Below are 21,280 nucleotides of genomic sequence, written 5' to 3' on the forward strand. Positions count from 1 at the left end.
AATTTATCGGTTACTTTTTATGACCGATAAAAGTTATAAAAACAACATAAGAGTGACAACAGAAAAATGTCATCGCATGTAATTGACTTTCCGATAATTAAATGTAAACGGGAAAGGGACATTTTTTCACATAAGGCTTAATCTTCAAGTTTGCGGGGGGTTAATTAGTTGATGGAGTTGATTTCAACCAACATTGACTCGCGCTAGCCTAGCCACTCCGGAGCCCTGAAACTACAAATAACTGAAAAACTGCATGGAATTGGTTGAAATCAATTTCACCGACTAATTAAACCCCCGCTAACTTAATTAAGCCTAATGTAAAAAATTATGAACTTCAGGTTAGGATATAGGGATTAACAGCATATCAGAGCCAATGTAAAACAATGCAAATTGACTGCATAATAATCAACAACACACAAATGAATTGCACAGTGCAATAAACACAAAGGTGGGGGCGGGCTGGAATGCGCGTAACCCGAAAGTACGGCGTACACACACGCGGTCAATTTGGCCACAAAACGTGGCGGCAACTAAGCAATTCACACTTAATCGGACTTACAACAGATCCCATAGATGGTAAACGAATACGTCACCTCACGGCATGAATGTGCAACTCGAATATGATGTAAACAATGCTTGCCAATGACTACTTGCGTTGCAACGGCAAAGCTACGAAACGGTCGTGCATGTAGCTCCAACCTATTGCTGGAACCGTCCAAATTGAAGAAATAATAGTCAAGTCCATTCATGGACACACACGCTTTAACATTCCCTCACACATCTCAACAAGTGGCTGCACTTGGCTCGAATGTGCACCCGCGATCCTCACACGTCCCAAACACTTAGCGCGTGTGACTCGAGACCAAAACAGGAAGTAACTATGAGTGGTTCCCATGGAAACGAACGAACATTTTGTAATCAAAATGCTCTTCGTACACGACTACAATATTCTTCATTCTACATACATTATGAGGCAATAAGAAAATACTAACGCACAGACACTAAGGAAAGTATCTTTAATCAGATTACTGGTTTGGAAAAATGAACGCGTTAGAAAGAAAGTAATCAGATTACAGTAATGCGTTACTTAGTAACATGTTAGTGACAACACTGCCTAGAATATAGTTATCAAAGTCTATTCTGATCTGATCTGTCTGCAAATAACAGCGGATTAGCAATTTTAATTAGTGTCTTCACCAAGAAGAAGAACAAGAACAAACTGAGCAAGAACTTGAGACTTCCCTCCAGGCGGTCTAAAGATGTCAACTATTTGCATGGCGTGTGCTCACTTTTGTGAGACGAACAAGGTTACATTATTTGTAGGACGTAAAACATTCTTTTAATGTGGTATGGAATCTACACAGTCTAGTGATAATGACGCGCTTGAGTGACAGCTGCTTGAAGAGGCACTTTGCCGACTGAAGTAGAAAACAAACAGGAAAAAGGTGCTCAGTCACGGTCAAAAAAACACCACGGAGACGGCGGAGTCTTTGCGGGGGCATCTTTGCTCTCAAGTCTTAATGAGATCTAAATTGGATAAAGCATCTCGACGCTCACAGACGGCGTGGAGCACTGTCACGCGAAATGCAATAATGATCCTGATGGCGCCGTGGCTGTAATCATACAGCAATAATCTTGCGTCGGGGGCCGTCGGACCGGGAGGCAGCCGTGGAAATATCAGCGCCCGGGAGAGGAAGAGCAATCACAGATATGATTACGGCAGGGAAAACATTGGGTTGGGGTTTAGAGGGAGCTAACTTTGTGCTCGCTCTCTCATAGGTGAGTTGAAAGGATGAAGGCAACATAAGTAAACATAACTCTAATTCATTTTTATTCTTATTAATCAGCCATTTATTTGATTTTGAAATGTATAAATGTGTAAAATAGTTGATTAGTTGTCATATTTTATTGCAGATAGGTCATTTATAGTGATTTAATTAACCAATTATCATTTTAAAAACCATAAAAATTTGCAAAAAAAATACTTTAAAAATTAAATTTTACTTTGGTCATGGAATAGTCCTTTTTGTACAATGAATTTAAAAAGTTACCATTTTTTACAAATATTTTTGCATATTGTATAACATGTCAAAACATCAATTCATCAAATTGATAGATGAATATTAATTTGTTAATGTGAATAAGGAAATGTAAAATGTGTATCGTAGTTCATTTTACTTTAATAAAAGTTCGTTCTCATTTGTATTCTATTAGTAATAGTTTATTAGCGTTTCAATTATTTAATCAAACAAATGTTATATTGAAAAAGACCAAGAAAATCATTTATTTGAATACATTTTTACTATAATCTCAATTTTTTTAAAAAAAATCCTTTATGAGAAAAAAGTGTACTTTTTGAGTTTAAGACTAAAATCACTCTCAATCTAAACACATTGATACTTCACCAATTATGTCAAAATTAAAACAAATTGTTAGATTTTTTAAAACAAAATTATCTGTTTAATGAATATGTCCAATCACATCAATCTATCAATTATAGTGGTGCATTAATTGCCCAGTGCATTTCAACTTGGAGTACTAACATCGAATGACCATATTTCAGTACCAATGGATTGGAATGGACGCATGATGCCAGGCAGTGAACACGTGACGAACAGGGAAATCTCCTATATAAAGTATAAACATTTTAACTTCTGAAGACCGGAGGACGTTCAGAGAGAAGCTTAAAATATGCATTGGCAACAAAATCGAAGTAATTCAAAACCCTACAATGTTTTTGTTTCAAGGAAGGCCAATTTCTTCTGCGAAGCACAAAGCTGTGATGGTGCTGCAGATAGATTGGATACTATACAAATTTCATGTTATTATTATTTAAATATTCCCTACATAACATAAATAAATAGACACTAGAATTTTTAGGAATTCCCCCTGTCAGCATACAATGTCAGAGTAGCATACCAGTATGTTAATATACCACTTGCATTAAATGGTGCTTAAAGCGCTTTTTAATACTTATACTACTATAAATGTAGTTATACACTAAACCAGTGTGGCATTCATTGGACTACATTTTATAAGGTTATGTGGCTGCCACATATTTCTGTTAAAAAAATCCAGATTTATTGAACATTTATGTCGTCATATTAGATATGAAGTGTACTTAAAACAATAACAGTCATAACGGTTATTTAAAAAAAACAAAAAACAACGATACAACGACAATACAGGAAATGTATATGGCGGAAAACAGATAAGACTGAAAAAGCTATTTCTGCTCTTGCACTTCTCTTTAAAATGAACAGCTGTATTTTAAGCCAAAAGAACTGTTATGTTTAATACAACAATATGTTTATATGCTGCCATAGAAGATTCATGGTGCATTAAGCCCCCGAACTTTTTTGAATTTGTCCGTTTTACCCTGGAAACCCCCGTTTACAGATGTCGCGGGACCGCTTTTGTTTCAATCAAGCCATAAAAATATTATTCAAAATGTCTGTCATTTTTAGCTTAGAGTCATTAATTGATGTATAATATTTCGTTAAAAAAAACGACTTAGAAAAATTATTCACTCGCATATCTTAAACTTTTAAACAAATTACGTCACTTTGAAAAAAATTGTGTCTGTAAAAAAGTCATGGATATCTACCTCATAACTATCGCTTGATTGTATATTTTTTTGTTACTGTCGCATTTTCTCCGATATGTTAGATGATAAATAATCGGTCCAAACAAAGAAAAATTGGGGGGAGAAAAATGTTTAAAAGGGTAAATATATGAAAAAGAAAATCTCAACCACTCCTTTATGTCTGCGATATCTGCATCGCGACCCTTTTTATATTACCATGTTTCATCCATAAAATCCCCCCAAAATCCGGGTGTGGCCATTCACAGCTGTGTCTTGACACTCGGTGATATATGCTCTATGGAGTTTTTGGATCGAAACAAGGTAAGTACGCGATAATATCTCGTTAAAATCATGGCGTCTTTAATTATGCTCTCTCATGCTCTCACCTCCAGTTAGGGTTTTGCTGTTAAAAAAAAAATTAAATGCCCTCCTGTTCAAAATTTTTTTCCCCCAGAATCTTGAGATTTTAAGCTTTCCAATCATGTATCACACGCGCATATCGGACAATTTTGAAATTTGGCCAAATTCGGGGTCTCCTGATTGTTTTCCACCACATGCGTTTTAATATAGAAGGTGGCGGCCCCACAGCTTTATGAAATGCAGTTCAGTGTACCAAACATGGTTATCGCACAGCTTCATCTATAAATTGACAAGCAAAAGAATTACAAAGCACTTTAAGCAACATTTAATGTGTGGAATAGCGCTATAAAGTGTTATCTCGACGTACAAATTTAATTTGTTACAGGACCTGCTTTGTAAGACGAAATGGTCGTATGTTGAGTGGGATTTTCCCATAAGATTACATTATAATTCGATTAATTCGATTCGATTGTTACACAGCCCAAAAACCTACGCTAAATCCTTAATAAATACTGCTGGTACAAATACTGTACAAATAGCAATTACACATAGCAAAAAAAAAAGATAAATACAAATCGTAATATTAATAATAATTATTATTATGTAATGAATCAGGTTCTAATATGGCGGTTGTGTTTTCCATGATGTTCCTGAACGTACCGTGTGCCTGATGAGAGAATGAGGTGCGGAAGAGTTTTTACTTTCTCTTTTCATGTTGCTGTTGGCGTCTGCTACTGCAGACAGTAGGCGTGTTGTGTTGCACAAATTCTGAAATGATTAAAAACCTGATGAAGCTGGTGACTTCCTTGCCGATGTTACAATACTAATAATTGACACCTTAACTTACAAAGACTAGGGAATGGAGGCCAGAGGAGGGCCGTCGCCATCGTAGACATATTCCGGCTGTATTGTCGAGCCAGTTCACTGAAGCGCATCATTTCCATTTTAATTTCAGTGCTAAGCGTCCCCTTTTTCACCACCTGCACTAACCTTCGTGGAACCCATGTCGATTTCTCCCGCAAGAAAAATCACTCTGCGTCTGTCTTGCAGGAAAATATGAAATTTACAACGCTGTCAAAAATGGTCGTGTTTCGAGCATGTCGTCATATGTCGAGACAAATGACGAGTCAAATTTTACACCGGATGTCGAAAGGATCATATGTCGGTCGAGGTACCACTGTATAATCATACGGGTATGTTAATCAGACATCCATTGGTTTTAATCTCCTATTTCGATTTTCTTTCATGGTCCCTTTTGGTTATAATTCCAAAAAATTACCATCTGCCTTGCTAAATCCTCCTCCAAACGTGTAAAATTACCGAATTCCATCTAAATGCGGTGGTTCCTGCCACAAGCTACCAGGTTTCAACATATGAAATGTAAACAATGACGGACACAAAAGATTCTCCCATCGCTATCAAAGGCAGTCAAGGATTTAAAGCAAAACTCAAGGGTTTTTAAGGGTTAATAATTTCAGTTCTGTCTACTTAAAATCTTAAAGAAACACTTGGTAACTTTTCAAATTTTGGTCGATTTTAGCGACTCTGGTGGACAAAAGCGGCAGTGTTTTGCCTTAAGGAAGACTGCGTTTCCCGTGAGAACCAGCGCTGCATTTCCTGTGAGGAGCAGCACACACACGCACAGTGTCGTAAAATCATCAATAAAAAAAATCAATCTCCCAGTTGCGTGCAGATGGATTAAACAACATTTCTGTATCCAGCGGATGTGTGAAGGATAAATAGTAATAAGGTAATGAATCCAGCTGTGGCTAATCATTAGCATATGACGGTTGAAACCGTATGGCTGAGGGGCCGTTTACATGGTGACTCTTCGAGAAGACAAAAAATAATGTTTGCATCGATATGGTTCCGTCTCCATTCGACCAATGTCGCAATTCCGCATCAAAACGATGTGGTATTCATGCCAGGCCCTAAGGGACAGTGCAGAATTACAAGGCGACAGTGAATGCACTTTGACCCCAACAACCTTCTCAGCCCGGAAGACAACATGCCCACCCACTCTAAGCAATGGCATTTTTCTTTTGCCCCAAAAGGCACAAAAATGGAAACATTCAACATACCTAAGTTAAAAATATTATTAAAACATTAATTTAAAGCCAACGTTCCACCTCTCGAGTCTCGATGTAAACTGCCTCTTAGTGTGGCTAACCCCACCACTCCACCCTGTGGTGGTGGTGGTGGTGGGGGCGGGGGTTTGTCACACCAGCGAGTCAAAGCCAGGCCAATGTTTATTCTGCATATCCTGATAGCCTCCCTTTTTTTCCTCCTAGACAAAAACTTTTTGTCTCTTTTGTTGCTCTGCCATCTTTACATAATTCGGGCGAAAGCGTTCGCATCAACTTCCATCTTTACTGTATAATGAATGGGAAAAGGAGGGAAGTGACGTATGCCGTAAAGCATTCTGCACATTTGTAGTTTTTTTTTTGTGTGTGTGTGTGTGTGTGTGTGTGTGGCAGGGTTCCTGCCACCCTACTCAAAGTTAATTAGTGCCGGTGAAAGCAATACAGACTCCCTCAAGATATAAAAGAGGTTTTATTCAACTAGTTGTCAGTTGACATATCACAAATGTAATGAAAATATTTTATAAAGGTTGAAATATTACCTAGTGTTGCTTTAAGAAGGAAATGAGCTCTCCATAGAATTGTACTTTATAAAACCAAAAAGTAATAACATCATTAAGTAAAATGTTAATGGTGCCATTCATTTCACTATTGCCCGCTGTTGCCCGTTAAGAAAAGAGCGATCTGCATTGTATGCAGCCCGAGGGCCGTACATTACCCACCCTTTGTGCCATTAGAAGTCAGTCACTGAGGAGGATGAGAGCTCTCGCATTGAAGCGGCTGAAATCTCATATTGATTACATCCTAACGCTCACTCTCGTCCTGCTCGTATGCATGCACCACAGCCAAGGACGTGTGTGTGCACGATTGCGTATGCGTGCGCGTGTTTGGAGAAAAAGGTCAAAACACACACAGAAGCAGGATTGTATCGCCTGCCAAACTCTTCGACACAGGTAGCAAGCCACATGTGGATGAGTGAGCGCTTTCATAACAAAACGATGTAATGCAGCAGAGCTCGCACCACAAATCCTGTAAAAGCATCAACACGCACGTACACAGCCGAAGACTTTTGGGTGGCTTGCTTTCAGCCTCACACGCTCACAAATACAACATTATCTTTTTAAGCCGCACACCCTCTTTATGACAGCATTGGCGAACACCTCAGTAGCACGCACATCGTTGAAAGGCAATAAAAGAATTGTTTCGTTGGCCACCATTACGTTTTTCGAGCATGCGCACCCCTATGAGGGTAGGCAGGGGAATCCCTTGCGAATAAACAGCATTTGCCAAACCTGAGTTGCAGTAAAAATGAACTGTTTTTACATTGACCGTATAGTATCTTTGCCATATTAACATTTACAACACTGAAACTAAGGAAATACCGTATTTTTAGGACCACAAGTCGCACCTGAGTATAGGTCTCACCAGCCATAAAATGCCCAACGAAGAGAAAAAAAACACAAGTCGCACCGGAGTATAAGTCGCATTTTGGGGGACATTTTATTGATAAAATCCAACACATAGAACAGATCTTTCCTCTTGAAAGGCAATTTAATATAAAAATACAATAGAGAACAACATGCTGAATAAGTGTACAGTGCATGAACAAGGAAATGCAAATACGTATACTGTCCTCACCAGGACGCTACGGCTCGGTCCTGGCTATACAGCGAGCCAAACTCACAAATGACGATGCTTAACGTCTGTATAATTTGCGAAATCAGTTTCGTCTTCGATACTAAACAGGTTCGCATCAACGTAAATAAATGATAATTAGGTGCTGTTACAGAAATGACACAAACGGTTAACATGCGTTCGCTAGCATTAGCACATCGTTCAAACAACCACACAACTGGCTTTAAGTGTCCGATCGCGGGTGGAAAAAACACAACATCAACAGAAAAGATGATATACACAGGCGTTGCCTCTGTAGAGATATTTTACAAGCATAAACAATGAACGTAGGTTTGCAGCCGTGTTTCTCTCTCGCTAACTCGGCCACTCACTCAAGCTGCTTAGCTGTCCGTCTTCTTCTGTCGTGTGAGCGGTCTGCTTCATGTAAACAAGTGCGAGTGCGCCTATGGGCCGCCGTTTGTAAAGCAGCACATGCTCAAAATTACGACATTTTCTCACATTTAGCGCCACACAGTGTTTAAAATGGTTTGAAATTTTTAGAGTTACTTTTTGTTTTTTGCACATTTACAACATTATTTAGCAACTTAAATATTTATTTTTCAATAAGAAGTGTTGGACCTGATTGTTTAAATCCAGAACTAAATATTTAATTTAAATCTTAAACGTATATCTAATATCCTAAATGTTAAATCAGGAAACGGTCGGAACTAAATATTTAGCTTAATATGCAAATTCACATGACTGGAGACCGGAAGTAACAAAATAAAAGCTGGAGCACACAAAATAATCTTTAAATAGTTTCTCCTAAATATGTATTTTTCCTATATATTGCTACCGTAATTTCCCGAATATAAGGCGCACCCGTGTATAATGCGCACCCCAAATTTACTTGTAAAATCTAGGGGAAATTATTGTACCCGTTAATAACGCGCACCCTAATTTTAGCACCAATAAATAAAAGAATACAAGAAAACAGAGCTCGTGTACAGATACAGAAATGTCATTTTACTGAATGGTGGAACACAGCACAAGCATAGCATATTGGTAGTTCAAAACATTACCATAAACTGACAATATTTACGGTAGTAATATGATTTGACAACTTCTCCAACTTGCCAGAATCTAGGAGAAAACAAAACAGATCTGACTTTTCTTTTAAAGGCTGCTGTATAACTTGCTCGTTTCATCATGATGAATAAATGTTTCTTCCATGGATTGATACGGTAAAATCAAAGTGAGAACGTAAGTCGGAAATCTGAGAGCGCTCATCGCTGTTGACACGACAGTAACAATAGAAACTATTGTTATTTGGGTTTGAGTTTCCCGAGGGACAGATATAGTTGACGGACACACACAGGAAGTCTGTTGTTATGTTTGTTATGGTCCGAGTTGCGGAGCTGCAATAAACGTTGACTCAAATGAGTTCAAGAAACTAAATTCTGAGCTTTATAAAGAGTGAAAAAAAGCAGAATTTAGCACAGACATCACACAGAACACAGAAATCATTCGGCCAATCAGAGTGAAGTATTACCGAAACAAAATGGTGACGTCACGTACCGTAATGGTCGGCAACGGATCGCCGCATACGTTTCTTCAACACAACGTGGCCGTGTCAATGAAAAAAAATCGGTTTATATGTACAGTAATATATATGTATAAAATATATATATATTTCTGTCTCCATCCATGTACCCGTTTATAATGCGCACCATGATTTTACAAGTTGATTTTGGGGGGAAAAAGTGCGCGCTATATTCGGGAAATTACGGTATTATCACAATGACTCATGTCCAAGAGCAGACTGCCACCATTGAGTAGGTTTTATTCATTTTCAAGCAACGTAAACAGACTGAGCTGCTCCACCAGCTTTTATTTTGTTGCTTTCGGTCTCCGGTCATGTGAATTTGCATATTAAGCTGAATATTTAGTTCCAACCGTTTCCAGATTTAGCATTTAGGATATTGGATATAAATTTAAGACTTAAATTAAATATTTAGTTCTGGATTTAAACAATCAGGTCCAAAACTTATTATTTAAGAATAAATATTTAAGTTGCTAAATAATGTTGTAAATGGGCATAAAGCAAAAAGTGACTCTAAAAATTTCACACTGTTTTAAACACTGTGTGTGTGTGTGGGGGGCACTAAATGTGAGAAAATGTTGCCGTAATTTTGAGCATGTGCTGCTTTACAAACGCTTCCCTTATGCGCCCTCACGTGGGCGTGAAAGCGCCACAAACTAAAAGCATCCATTTCAATATAAAAAAGTCAATAATACAACTGAACACACATTGCCAAAGGCAGAACGCGAACGTGGCCATAGCTATTAAGTTATTCAGATAACTATAGCATAAATAAAATGCTTACAAGTTTACCAAACCATCAGTGTCACTCCAAAACACCAAAATAACATGTAAAATTATATCATAATATATTAATAATTTCACACATAAGTTGCTCCTGAGTATAAGTCGCACACCCAGCCAAACTATGAAAAAAACTGCGACTTATAGTCCGAAAAATACGGTAGATCATCACTGCCTATTGCTGTCAACATCCGTGCATGGACTTTGATGGGAATGATGCTCCTTCCAATATGGCCGCCAAGTAGACATAGGCAGCTAGTCTGCTACAGTGCACTTTCATATATCTTGTTCTAATCTTTGCGGGTGCTAGTTTGAGTTTTCGCTCGCAAATTTTACTCCCCGCCGTCCCGACAAGTAAGTAACTCTAGGTTGTTCATATAAAGTCCAAGTCGGAAAGCGCTCCATAAAGACGTAAAGTGGTGCTTTGCGAAAAATTTGTCTCTTGTAAAGGATGGAAATGCCATCAATCTGTTGAACACTTTGCTCAAAAAACAACCCCAGAAATTTTTCTATTGTACCTTGAAAAAATAAATACTCCAAACTAATCCTGAATAAAAAACCTATCTATATAATGATACACTCCCTTTCTCCTTCAAGTTTGTTCATATTGGTCCATGTTCACAGATGATAAAGAACATTTGCCTGTATGTACCGTGGAACTAGGGCTGGGCGATATGGCCTTAAGTACATATCACGATAAATTGAGCAGATTTACCTCGATAACGATAAATGACGATAAATTCGCCCAAGCAAACAGTTATATAATTTGAAAATTTGAATCAATGCATGGAATACAAATTAACAGTTTCTCGTTAAATTTATTTACCAGCTTTCAATTTAACAATTGCACATGCAGTCTAAACATTAAGTATTTAAAAAAAATCTTGTAAACAATAAGAATTCTTGTGTGAACATTTATAACAGCTTGTATGGCTTGAAAAATATCATCACTTGAATTTCATTAAATTCATTCCGCATTGTTATACACTAGATAGTGGCATACGTTTAGATATTTAGAATAGATACAAATACGACACATCCACCCGCCCCCCAGAAATTATACTTAATTAAAAAATAAAATGTTTCACAAACCTTTCCTTTCTTTTATTCGGCTCAATTTACATCTTATGATTTTGGAAATCCTTACAGTATGCAATAATATTCCTGTTCCCAAGCACTGTGCTTACTGTAGTATAATTTTTACAAAGAATAAACAATACATAGTTACTCGCCGTCATCTAGGACGAGCCACTTACAAGACTAGCACTGTCGTGTATTACAAATACTGCTTTGAACACATCTTCACAGACAAAAGCAATGACACAGGCTTAAAGAGGTCAACTTTAATTGTGTAAATCACACTTAATGACGACACGATCTCCTGGTTGAAATAGACGACATCCACTTAATTCTATTGAAGATACTGTATGTAATGCTGAGGCAATTTGTCAACTTTACTTTTAAAAAGAAACTTGCACTGTTTATCCAGTAGATGGGGCTCTTGCAGTGTGTCAAACAGTGATTCAATTTAGGGCAATTGTCTTAAAAGTGGTTCATTGTTTCAGAAAGCCTCGGTTTTTCCATCTTTATCTGGAACCCGTCAAGAGTTTACTTAATGTCGGGTGAAAGTTTGGCGAACCTAACTTAAGCCCGACTTCATCCCGTTTACTTGTACCGTTAGCCGCTAGCGTTAGCTGCTAGCGTTAGCCTACCGGGCTTCTGTTTGATTGGCTTCCTGAAAACCATGTGACTCCAAACGTAAGCGCACTGTCTGCTTTCTTAAAGGGGAATGAACATAGCCGAACAACACAGAGTCAAAGCGGGATGAAAAGGCTATATTTTCTTCTTTTATTAAATTACCGAATTTACCGACATGGTCAAAATTACGTCGGTCATCGTGAAGAATTTCGGTAACGGTAAATTTTCGGTTTACCGCCCTGCTCTACGTGGAACCTCACATTTTTCCCATAGGCGGAGTTTGACTTTGTGGCAGGTGTAGCACAACATGTTGATATCCCCGAAACGCAGTGTCAGCAATAAAATTAACTTACAAGATACTGTATATGCTCGGATAGTAGCTTAGCCCCTGCTCATACATACAGGCATCCCAGCTCTGTGTGTGTGTGCGTTTGTAAGCGCACGTGTTTTTCTGTTTTACCTAGTGGAGAAGGAGATGCCGCCTCTTTTTTGACTGAATATTCCAGCCAGGAATATTTATAATAATGCGTTGAAAAGTAGCGATTTTTTTTGTTTGTTTGTTTTTTGTTTGGTTGTTTCTAGGGCTGTCAAACGATTAAAATTTTTAATCGAGTTAATTACAGCTTAAAAATTAATTATTGGTATTAATCGCAATTCAAACCATCTATAAAATATGCCATATTTTTATGTAAATTATTGTTGGAATGGAAAGATAAGACACAAGACGGTTATATACATTCAACATACGGTACATAACGGTACATTTGTTTATTATAACAATAAATCGACAAGATGGTTTTAACATTATTAACATTCTGTTAAAGCGATCCATGGATAGAAAGACTTGTAGTTCTTAAAAGTTAAATGTTAGTACAAGTTATAGAAATTTTATATTCAAACCCCTTTTAATGTTTTCGTTTTAATAAAATTTGTAAAATTTTCAATCAAAAAATAAACTAGTAGCTCGCCGTTGTTGATGTCAATAATTACACAATACTCATGTGGTGCTGAAACCCATAAAATCAATCGCACCCAAGCGCAGGCAGAGGGCGAAAAAACACCAAAACACACAAGTAACAAGTGGACATTACACTGTGCTGTCATTTTAATCTGTTTGAGCGGGGCATGTGCGTTAAATGCGTCAAATATTTTAACGTGATTAATTTAAAAAATTAATTACCGCCCGTTAACGCGATAATTTTGACAGCCCTAGTTGTTTCCTATCATTTTTTAGGGGAATTTTAAATCAGGCTGCTTAGGACAGCTATGCTTTTGCTCAAGATCGTCGTCTATTGAATGTGGTACGCCCGGTGTTGGCTCTGTTGTGCGATTAACATCTTTAGTGGGGCAAACTGAAACTCCGCTCACCAATTTGGCGGTGCTTTGTGGCGTTTCATGGTTCACATCTTTAACCCTTGGTTCTTGCTCAGTAGTTGATGTCGCTTTTGAAAGCTTAGTTTTGGAAAAAAATACTTATATCCACTTCGGTCTTCAGGTGGGTTTGGCTAAGAAAAGGAAATTACCGTCTCTTGGGGGCTAGTCACATGATCTGTTCGAAAAATAATTTTGACCCATTATAAAAATATTTTTATTGTTCATTTCATTCATTGCCTGCCCATTATTCCTTTACAGCTTTTAAAGACATTTTACCCGCAACATCTTAATTTTAAATTCATATATAGGAAAGTCAAATTCCATGCAATGACATTTTCGGCTCTAGAGTCGGGGCTTTACCCCCCACCCTTTAATCTCAACGTACGATTTTTCCTTTCTTTTGAAACTGCTTAGTGGTTTAAATTAATCACATAATTGTAGTCGGTATCTGCCTTATTGTTACTTTATTCTACATTGCTGCAACGTTTATGTTGCGATAGCAATTGCTTAAATTGTAACAACAAAGAGACGCTAATTGTGAGCACTGCGTCCAAAGATTTTCCCGTAAAATTGAAATTGTGCAGACTGTCTCATGGCAACCGGTGTTCACTATTCTTATTTTGTATAGGGTCTCCATGCTGGACGGACATCTTGCTGTCCCGCAGATTATAGAAATTTGGCCAAATGGGGGAGACAAGACAACAAAAAAACACACGATCAGTATTTAGTGAACATCAAGCTTTAGATGTGGATGTTAGTAAAATCAACCCGTATATTAGTGGAAGTGGGATAGATCCCTGTCCCAGGGAATCCCTGATGTGGGTCAACATGTGGCGAAGTGGTTGGGACTAAATGGAATGCTGTACAACCTCGTTTTGAGTCCCTGTCCCTGGTCTTTTACAGAAGGCGTCACGCTTCAATTGAAATGTTTTGTCTTTTCAGTGTCTCGCTCTCCCGAGGACTGATACAAGTGAGCAATGGGAATTACATGCTAAAAGTGATTTTCTTATTTAAGAGTCGGTAAATATTTGAATTAATCATTTTTGTTGTTTTGAAGATGCAGTATCTTTACATAATACCATTACCTTATGAAAGGAATTGTTTTTTGAAAAAGAATCAAAAGTACTTGGCAAATTTTTGATGCTTTTGCAAAAAGTGCTTTTTTTGGTTTTTCAGAAACGGCGAACATACTTGGATTTTTTTTTTTTTTTTTTTTAAATAAAATAATAGTTTTTTTCCCCCTAATTTGTTTAAAAACGTTCAGTTACACCCCCAAAATCAGAGCATTCCTCCCAAATGACCCGTTCTCAAGAAAAGTATTTTACTCTGTCCGAAAAAACTATTAATCTCTCAAGCCCAAAACTGTTTGAAAAACAATATACACATACATTAGTCCAATTTCTATACAGTGTTTTTTTTTTTCCAAATTCCAATTTCTTACAATTTTTTACACCAAATATGTATTTTGTTTTGCACCAAAACGATAAAATATATATTTTTTTTGTTTTATGTCATTTTTTGCACTTTCACCTATATTTTCTTCTGATGAACTTGCACTTAATAATTTTTTTAGTTTTTCTCACACACTGTGTACCCCTCACCCCCTTCAACCACACTTTGGGAATCTTTGTCATAGTCCAACTTGGTATTTACCAAGCTTGAATGCTGTGGAGCCCCGTTTCGAGTCCCTGTAGGTTTTTTTGTAGGAGTGTCGTCCAACTCCGATATCATCGTTCCGTCTTTATAACGTCTCTCTCTCCCGAGGACTGACGCAAGTGAGCTCTGGAAATGACGGCCACTTTGCTTTTTTGCCGGCATATTATTCCTGTCACATAACTCCGGTGTCTACCTCAACCCCCCCCCCCCCCCCCCACCCCCGTTGTCCTCTCTTGTCCGTCAGAGTAGCCTGACGGACGGCTTCTGCATACTCCAAATGCACAACTGCACGATCAGGCATCAACAAGAACCCCCCCCCAACCCCACCTCCTCAGCCCTTCTCACCAGCCCTGATCAATGGCATTGAGAGAGGTGGCAGAGGAGGGGGGGATATCTCTCTCATCATCCAGTATTAAAAGAAAAATCAATTAGCTGACGTACAGTATACAAAGGCATGACCAATTAAACAGCCAAGTCATTAGGAAGGCCTATTAAGACACATTTAACAGGCAAATGATGAAAATCCTTTGCCGTCCGAAGCCCCCCCCAATGTTGTCTCGCACGTTCACGCAACACACACACACATGCACGGCAGCTACCCGGAAAAAAAAAAAAAAAATCAAGCAGAAAATACTCACTCAGTCCTCTGCCAAAGAATCAGGGAACCAACGGGAGAAGACTTTTACAGGCTGACTGTCGACATGTCGTTCACGTTCATCCGCACTCTCCCGCATGCCTTCCTCTCCTCGCTCTCTCTCTCTATCTCGCTCCTGTGGAGGCGGATGAGGGAGGCAGGGAGGATGATGATGAGGAGGGGGGGGGGAACGTGAGAAGACTGCAATGAGGAAGAGGATAGAGAGGGAGGGAGGGAGGGAGGGAGCTTTGGGATGCAGGTCCGCTTATCCTCAGCGCAGCCCGGGAGCTGCGGCATCGGACTGTCTGAACATCGGGGGGCCGGAACATGGGACAATCATATGATTTAATGAGACTAAATAAAGCAATGAAAGGAAATCAACAGATGTTAAACCTTAATAGCAGGGGTCCCCAAACTTTTTCCTGTGAGGGCCACATAACTTTTCCCTTCTCTGATGAGGGGCCGGGGTCAGTTTGTAACAGAAAAGATGTGACGATTGCAGGATTCCCTAAATGTAAAAAAATATTGTTTTTCAGAAAGCCACAACCTAATAACCCTTTGTGGATTCTTCACGGATCAAAAGTAAATAAAATAAAAATAATAATTATAATATAATATAATATAAAAATAACACTTCACAGAAAAAACAGGAAATAAATAACACAATTGAAAAAATATATATATATATATTTATATATACAGAGTGACCCAAAAAAAAAGTTTACACTGCCATAATACAACTTAAATGCCATGTTTATTCAGCTTAGAATTAGAACTTAATCACAAATTATACATTATTGTAAAGAACATGTACAGTACACTTTTCAATGTGTCCTCCCTTAAGTGTCACAACAGCCTCCAGGCGCCTGCGGAACGCTTGACAGGTCTTCTTTATGTAGGATGCTGTCATCTTTTCCCAAGATCTAACAATGGACCTCTCCAAGGCTGCCACAGAAGTTTGTGGCTTCTTACAGGCACTGTCCTCCACAGTTGCCCATATGCTATAATCCAGGGGATTGAGACCTTGTCAATCAACTTTTTGGTCCGCACAGATCAGCACTTCCAGACCCAGGTTTTCGTGAGGCTGTTCCAGTATCTTTCAGCTTCTTTTTAACTTTGTAGACTGCACATCTGGATATTCTCAGATTTGCTGCAATCTCAGTAGGTGTCAGACCGGCACGCAGCAATTCAGGTACAGCTAAAGTTTTCTTCATTTTCAGCAGAAGCACAGGAATTGTAGAGACGAGAGATTACCAGCTGCATTGAGTGACCTTAATGAATCACTTAAGCATGACAACCTATTTAGATATGTTTCAATGGCTTTTAAACAAGCAGTCAACTGAGTGTAAACTTTTTTTTGGGTCACCCTGTATATATATATATATATATATATATATATATATATATATATATATATATATATATATATATATATTGTTCAGGGGGCCGGACCAAATGTGGAGGCGGGCCGCATCCGGCCCGTGGGCCGTAGTTCGGGGACACCTGCTTTATAGGGCAAGTGACTATTTCTGGTAATAAAAAGAAAAAAACTTGAAAATCTGAATTATTTGTCGCTAGTCTCCCAGTTAAAATGGATTGGATGCCTTGCGCCATTAATGGCAGTCAGTGAGTTAAATGAGTGTTTTATCTAGGGTTGAAGTAGCATTAAAAAAGTTGAAGTGCTGGTCTAACCCTAAATCCAGAGTCAGCTGTGTCATCCAGACATGACCAAGACAGTCAAAAGTAGAGTTGGGCATCGATGGGAACTGGTTCTATCACTCCGATGCTCCCGGAATCGTTCGAATTTTTAAATTTCGAATCCAAGACTGATATTTATTTACAAGTTAAAATTAGCCCTGTGAGAAGTTCATACAATTTTAAAAATCCTCGTGTAGTTAAGACTTTAATATAAACCACGCAATTTTTTTTTTACCCTGCCTCTTAAAAGAATCAGGATCGAGAATCGTTCGGAACCAGAATTGAAACGTGGAATCATAATCGGAACCGGAATCGTTCCATTTCAAACGATGCCCAACCCTAGTCAAAAGACAGGTCTTTACCAACAACATTTCAATATCTCACCATAGACTGAATATCAGTTGACGAGACGGCTCCTACAGGCATTGCGCCACGGCTTTCCGTTGGGGGCCAGGCCAGCCAGAGCGTCGTGACGGCTTTCACTGCGTTAAACTCAAACACACGTTACGTTCCATCTCCGAATTTAGGTGGAAACAGGATGAAAGTTTTAATGCCTACAAGCAGGCAGGAGTGTTTCTAGAGTGATTTGGTTGAGGATTCAAAGTGATTATTATATAAAATAGCACCATGCAGGCACTTTGTAACGTTGTGGGGAAAAAAATGAAATGGGGAAAAAATTTACGCAACTTTAGCTTGAAATATTTACGTAAAATGAATGATAACTGTTTTTTTGCATTCAACTAAGAATATAGACTGTTTTACATTCAAATCTACAGAAATTCGTGGATTTACGCATTTTCTCGCAAGACTTTTCAACTTAAAAACCTTGTTGTGTTATGATCGTGGGCTGAGAACCCCAAAACAGGCACGAGAGGTAACGAGGATCTGAGTTCAAGTGGTTTATTGTTCGCAGGGCTGTGGAGTCTGTGGCGTGAAGATTCCGGGCGAAGGTACCTTGAACGAGAAGCGTAGACGAGATCCTGGAACAAAGCGAATGGGTCCATGAACAGTTGAGTCCACACAGAAATATTCAAAAAGCGAGAAGGCACTGACAGTGAACTGAAATGGTGGATCTCAGGCTGGCTTACTGTATGTAGGCTGGTGATGGTGATTGCTGACTGCTGCCGTCGCTCCACCCGTCAGGTGCTGGCCCTGTAATTGGATGACAGACACACCCACACACTTGCCCAGCCCGGGGCCTGACATGTTGTTTTGTGACGGCTGCTACGTTGGATTTTGTATCTATCCACAATAGCGTAAAATTACATTCAAATAATAAGGTAATTTTCGGCCAACTGCCCGTTTTTTGGCAAAAAAAAATAGTAACTTCAAAATTTCTACGTCCATACAAAAAAAACAAATTCAGCTTTACGTCTTTTATTTTATAGAACATTTCAATCTAAAAACAATGAGTTGTGATTTTATATAGAAAAATGCAAATTTTGCTTTTGTTGCATAAAATTAAGATGTTTCTGCATGCTTTCCTGAATTATTACGTTTCTGATGTGAAAATTGAGTGAATTATTAGCTGTTGAAAACTTGTCAAAATTGCACAAAGTGAAAAAATATTAAGTCCCTGAACTTTTTTTTTATTGATCCTTAAAATCAGGGGTGAAAGTTGGCCAGAACGGTCAGGAACGCAGTTCCGGTATAAGATTCAGGGCCAGAACGCAGTTCCAGTATAAGATTCAGGGCCGGAATGCTGTTCCGGTATAAGATTCAGGGCCGGAATGCTGTTCCAGTACATGGTGCTTTGATTCCTAAAATAAGACGGCAACTGTCAAAATGCTATTTAAAAAATAATAATAATAATAATGCTAAGGTGCCACTCATGCATTTAATCTCCAAGAAGAAAACAATCTACCAACATCAGATTTACATACACAAGTGTTAACAACAAGCATAATGAAGTGCTTGTGTAGCGTAATCCGTTTCCACCAATATTTATTATTTATTTTATTCCACGGACGGCATGGAGGTTTCCGCAGCTGCTGCAGTTATCAGAGTCTGACGATAATGAGTCACGTCACTATGCAAATGCACGCAGCAAAGCAAAACGCCTGGACTCATTCATCTGTTCAACTGGGTGACATACTGACATGTGATCAGGAGGGATAGTTAGCTCTGATTGGTTCAAATGTGCATGTTTCTGGAACAGCAAAAAAAGGAAAGAAAAAAAAGGTTGAATCGATGCGACAAAAAAAAGGCAAAACATAAAATGTATCAAATCTTTAAGAGCAACGAAAGAGTTGAGGAGGCTTATTTATCATATTCAGGGAGGTTCAGAACATCTTAGCTGTCAATGTGCACTTTGGACTTATATTTGTTCATTTATGTTAGGCTACTTTTTCATTTCCTTATGATTTGAAAAAGTCATTGTTTGCGCGATCTTCAAAATATATTCCATTTCACTCTGCATGATGTAAGTCATTTGTACTTATTTTTCTGAATATATGTTACTTATATCTTTATTATTAAAAAAAAAAAGTAAATGTTTACATTAACTTCAATTTTAATATACAACCTATCTTCTTAAGTAGTAAAAATTGAGATTTGGCATTTAGTATGTGAGGAAATCAGAGAAAATAAAAATTAGAAGATGGAGGTTGGAGTTATTGTTGTTTTTGTTAACTTTTATTTTGCAAATCATTGAAAAAAAATAAAATTTTGAATGAAAACTAAATATATAACATTTCTGGCTAGGTGGCGACCTTCACGTCGAGGAGTTCTGGCAAGAAATTCTAGCCACTTTCACCCCTGCTTAAAATGTAGGTGATTATCTCTGCATTTGATTTTTGGGCAGCCACTGTAACATCTGAGAATTTTATAGCCATTTTAAGTTTCGTCATACTTATTTTATTTAGGAGCGAATTTGAATTTTTTGATGCCGCTGCTAGCGGCTAACTACTAGTGGAAACTCATATATGCCTAAAGGAGGTGCCTGTTTTGGTTTTAGGTCGCTAGCGGCTTTGGTTTTAAAAATATTTGAATTTTAAGTTTTTAAAAATAGGCCCCTTAGGGAACGTCCTGCGCCCCGTTTTCCATCAACTGATAGTGAAGTCTATGGCTAAACCGAAAATTACTGACTCATTTCAGTTCGTTTTTGTGTAACTTTTTTTCACAAACCTGCGCTAAAAACTAGAGGTGTACTGACAAATCAATCACGAACATTAAATACATCGAAACGCAAACCGTCAATCCACATGGTAACTTTTCAGATATGTTTTGTTCAAAGGAATGGCTTTCATTCAAATGTCTAAAATCTTTCAACAACAAAATTATCAATTGTCTTTGTATTTTGTATTGCTTAAGTAACTTATTGTGTTAAAGTGTACATGATATTGTATTAAATCGATTGAATATCCTGAAATCGAACTCAATCCTGGCGGACTGTGTAATATCGGCAAATATTGAATTGTTGCAAAAAGAAGCCGTATCGTCAATGGCAGCGAATGAGTTAAGCACCAACAGCGTGTCGTGCACGTTGCCATGACGACTCTCGCCATCTGGCTTTGCACGCTGGCACATACAAAAAAAAAAAGATTAAAAAAAAAAAAAAAAAGATTTTTATGAGCCCAGATCACATGGAGGCCTTAGAAGTGTACAAGGAACTAAACACCTGTCACAGCATGAGGAGGAGGAGGAAGCGAGAGCAACAGATGCCGCTAGGCGCAAATGAGCTCCCCGCACGTAGACGGCATCACCAGTGACGAGCGGGCTTCTTCACGTACTGGCTCATCATCAAGGGCGCTTTTATTGTTACCCCTTTACGCTTGGCGAGTGCCGTTCTTTTGTTCCTCCTGACGCTTGCAATTTGGGAACATCTTTGTGGCCCTAGAAGTAGTATATGAGTCCGTCCACCAAAAGAAGACACAAAAGGAGATATGACCCCTGCTAGGTGTGCCTAGATACTTTTTGTTGATTTTGTGTAGAAGCATTCTGATTCTGTTGAGAGCAACGCTCGATCCCTTGATTTTTTTAACCTAGTTTTTCAACGGGCAATTAAAAAATAAATGACCAGTAATAACTCAAATTAATGCAATAATGATACTAAAACACTGCAAAACATTGTGGTTATAAATGAATAACATCAATATTGTTTTTGTCCCTCTTGGGTAGATTTATTTGCATTATTTATAAAGTGTAGAACATTTCATCATGGTTTAGAGGCAGAAGTGATATTGAAGGAAAGA

The 21,280-nt window shown here is 38.2% G+C and overlaps 1 long non-coding RNA gene across 1 annotated transcript in view; it reads left to right on the forward strand.

Annotated features, from left to right (window-relative positions):
* Nucleotides 1-21,280, forward strand: part of LOC130930670 (uncharacterized) — a 45,964-nt gene that overhangs the window by 3,865 nt on the left and 20,819 nt on the right. Inside the window, exon 2 of the long non-coding RNA XR_009067093.1 lies at nt 18,001-18,096. This is a non-coding gene — a long non-coding RNA (uncharacterized LOC130930670). The remainder of the gene's footprint in view (nt 1-18,000; nt 18,097-21,280) is intronic.

The sequence above is a fragment of the Corythoichthys intestinalis genome, chromosome 15 (genome assembly GCF_030265065.1).
Source record: "Corythoichthys intestinalis isolate RoL2023-P3 chromosome 15, ASM3026506v1, whole genome shotgun sequence".
NCBI lineage: Eukaryota > Metazoa > Chordata > Actinopteri > Syngnathiformes > Syngnathidae > Corythoichthys > Corythoichthys intestinalis.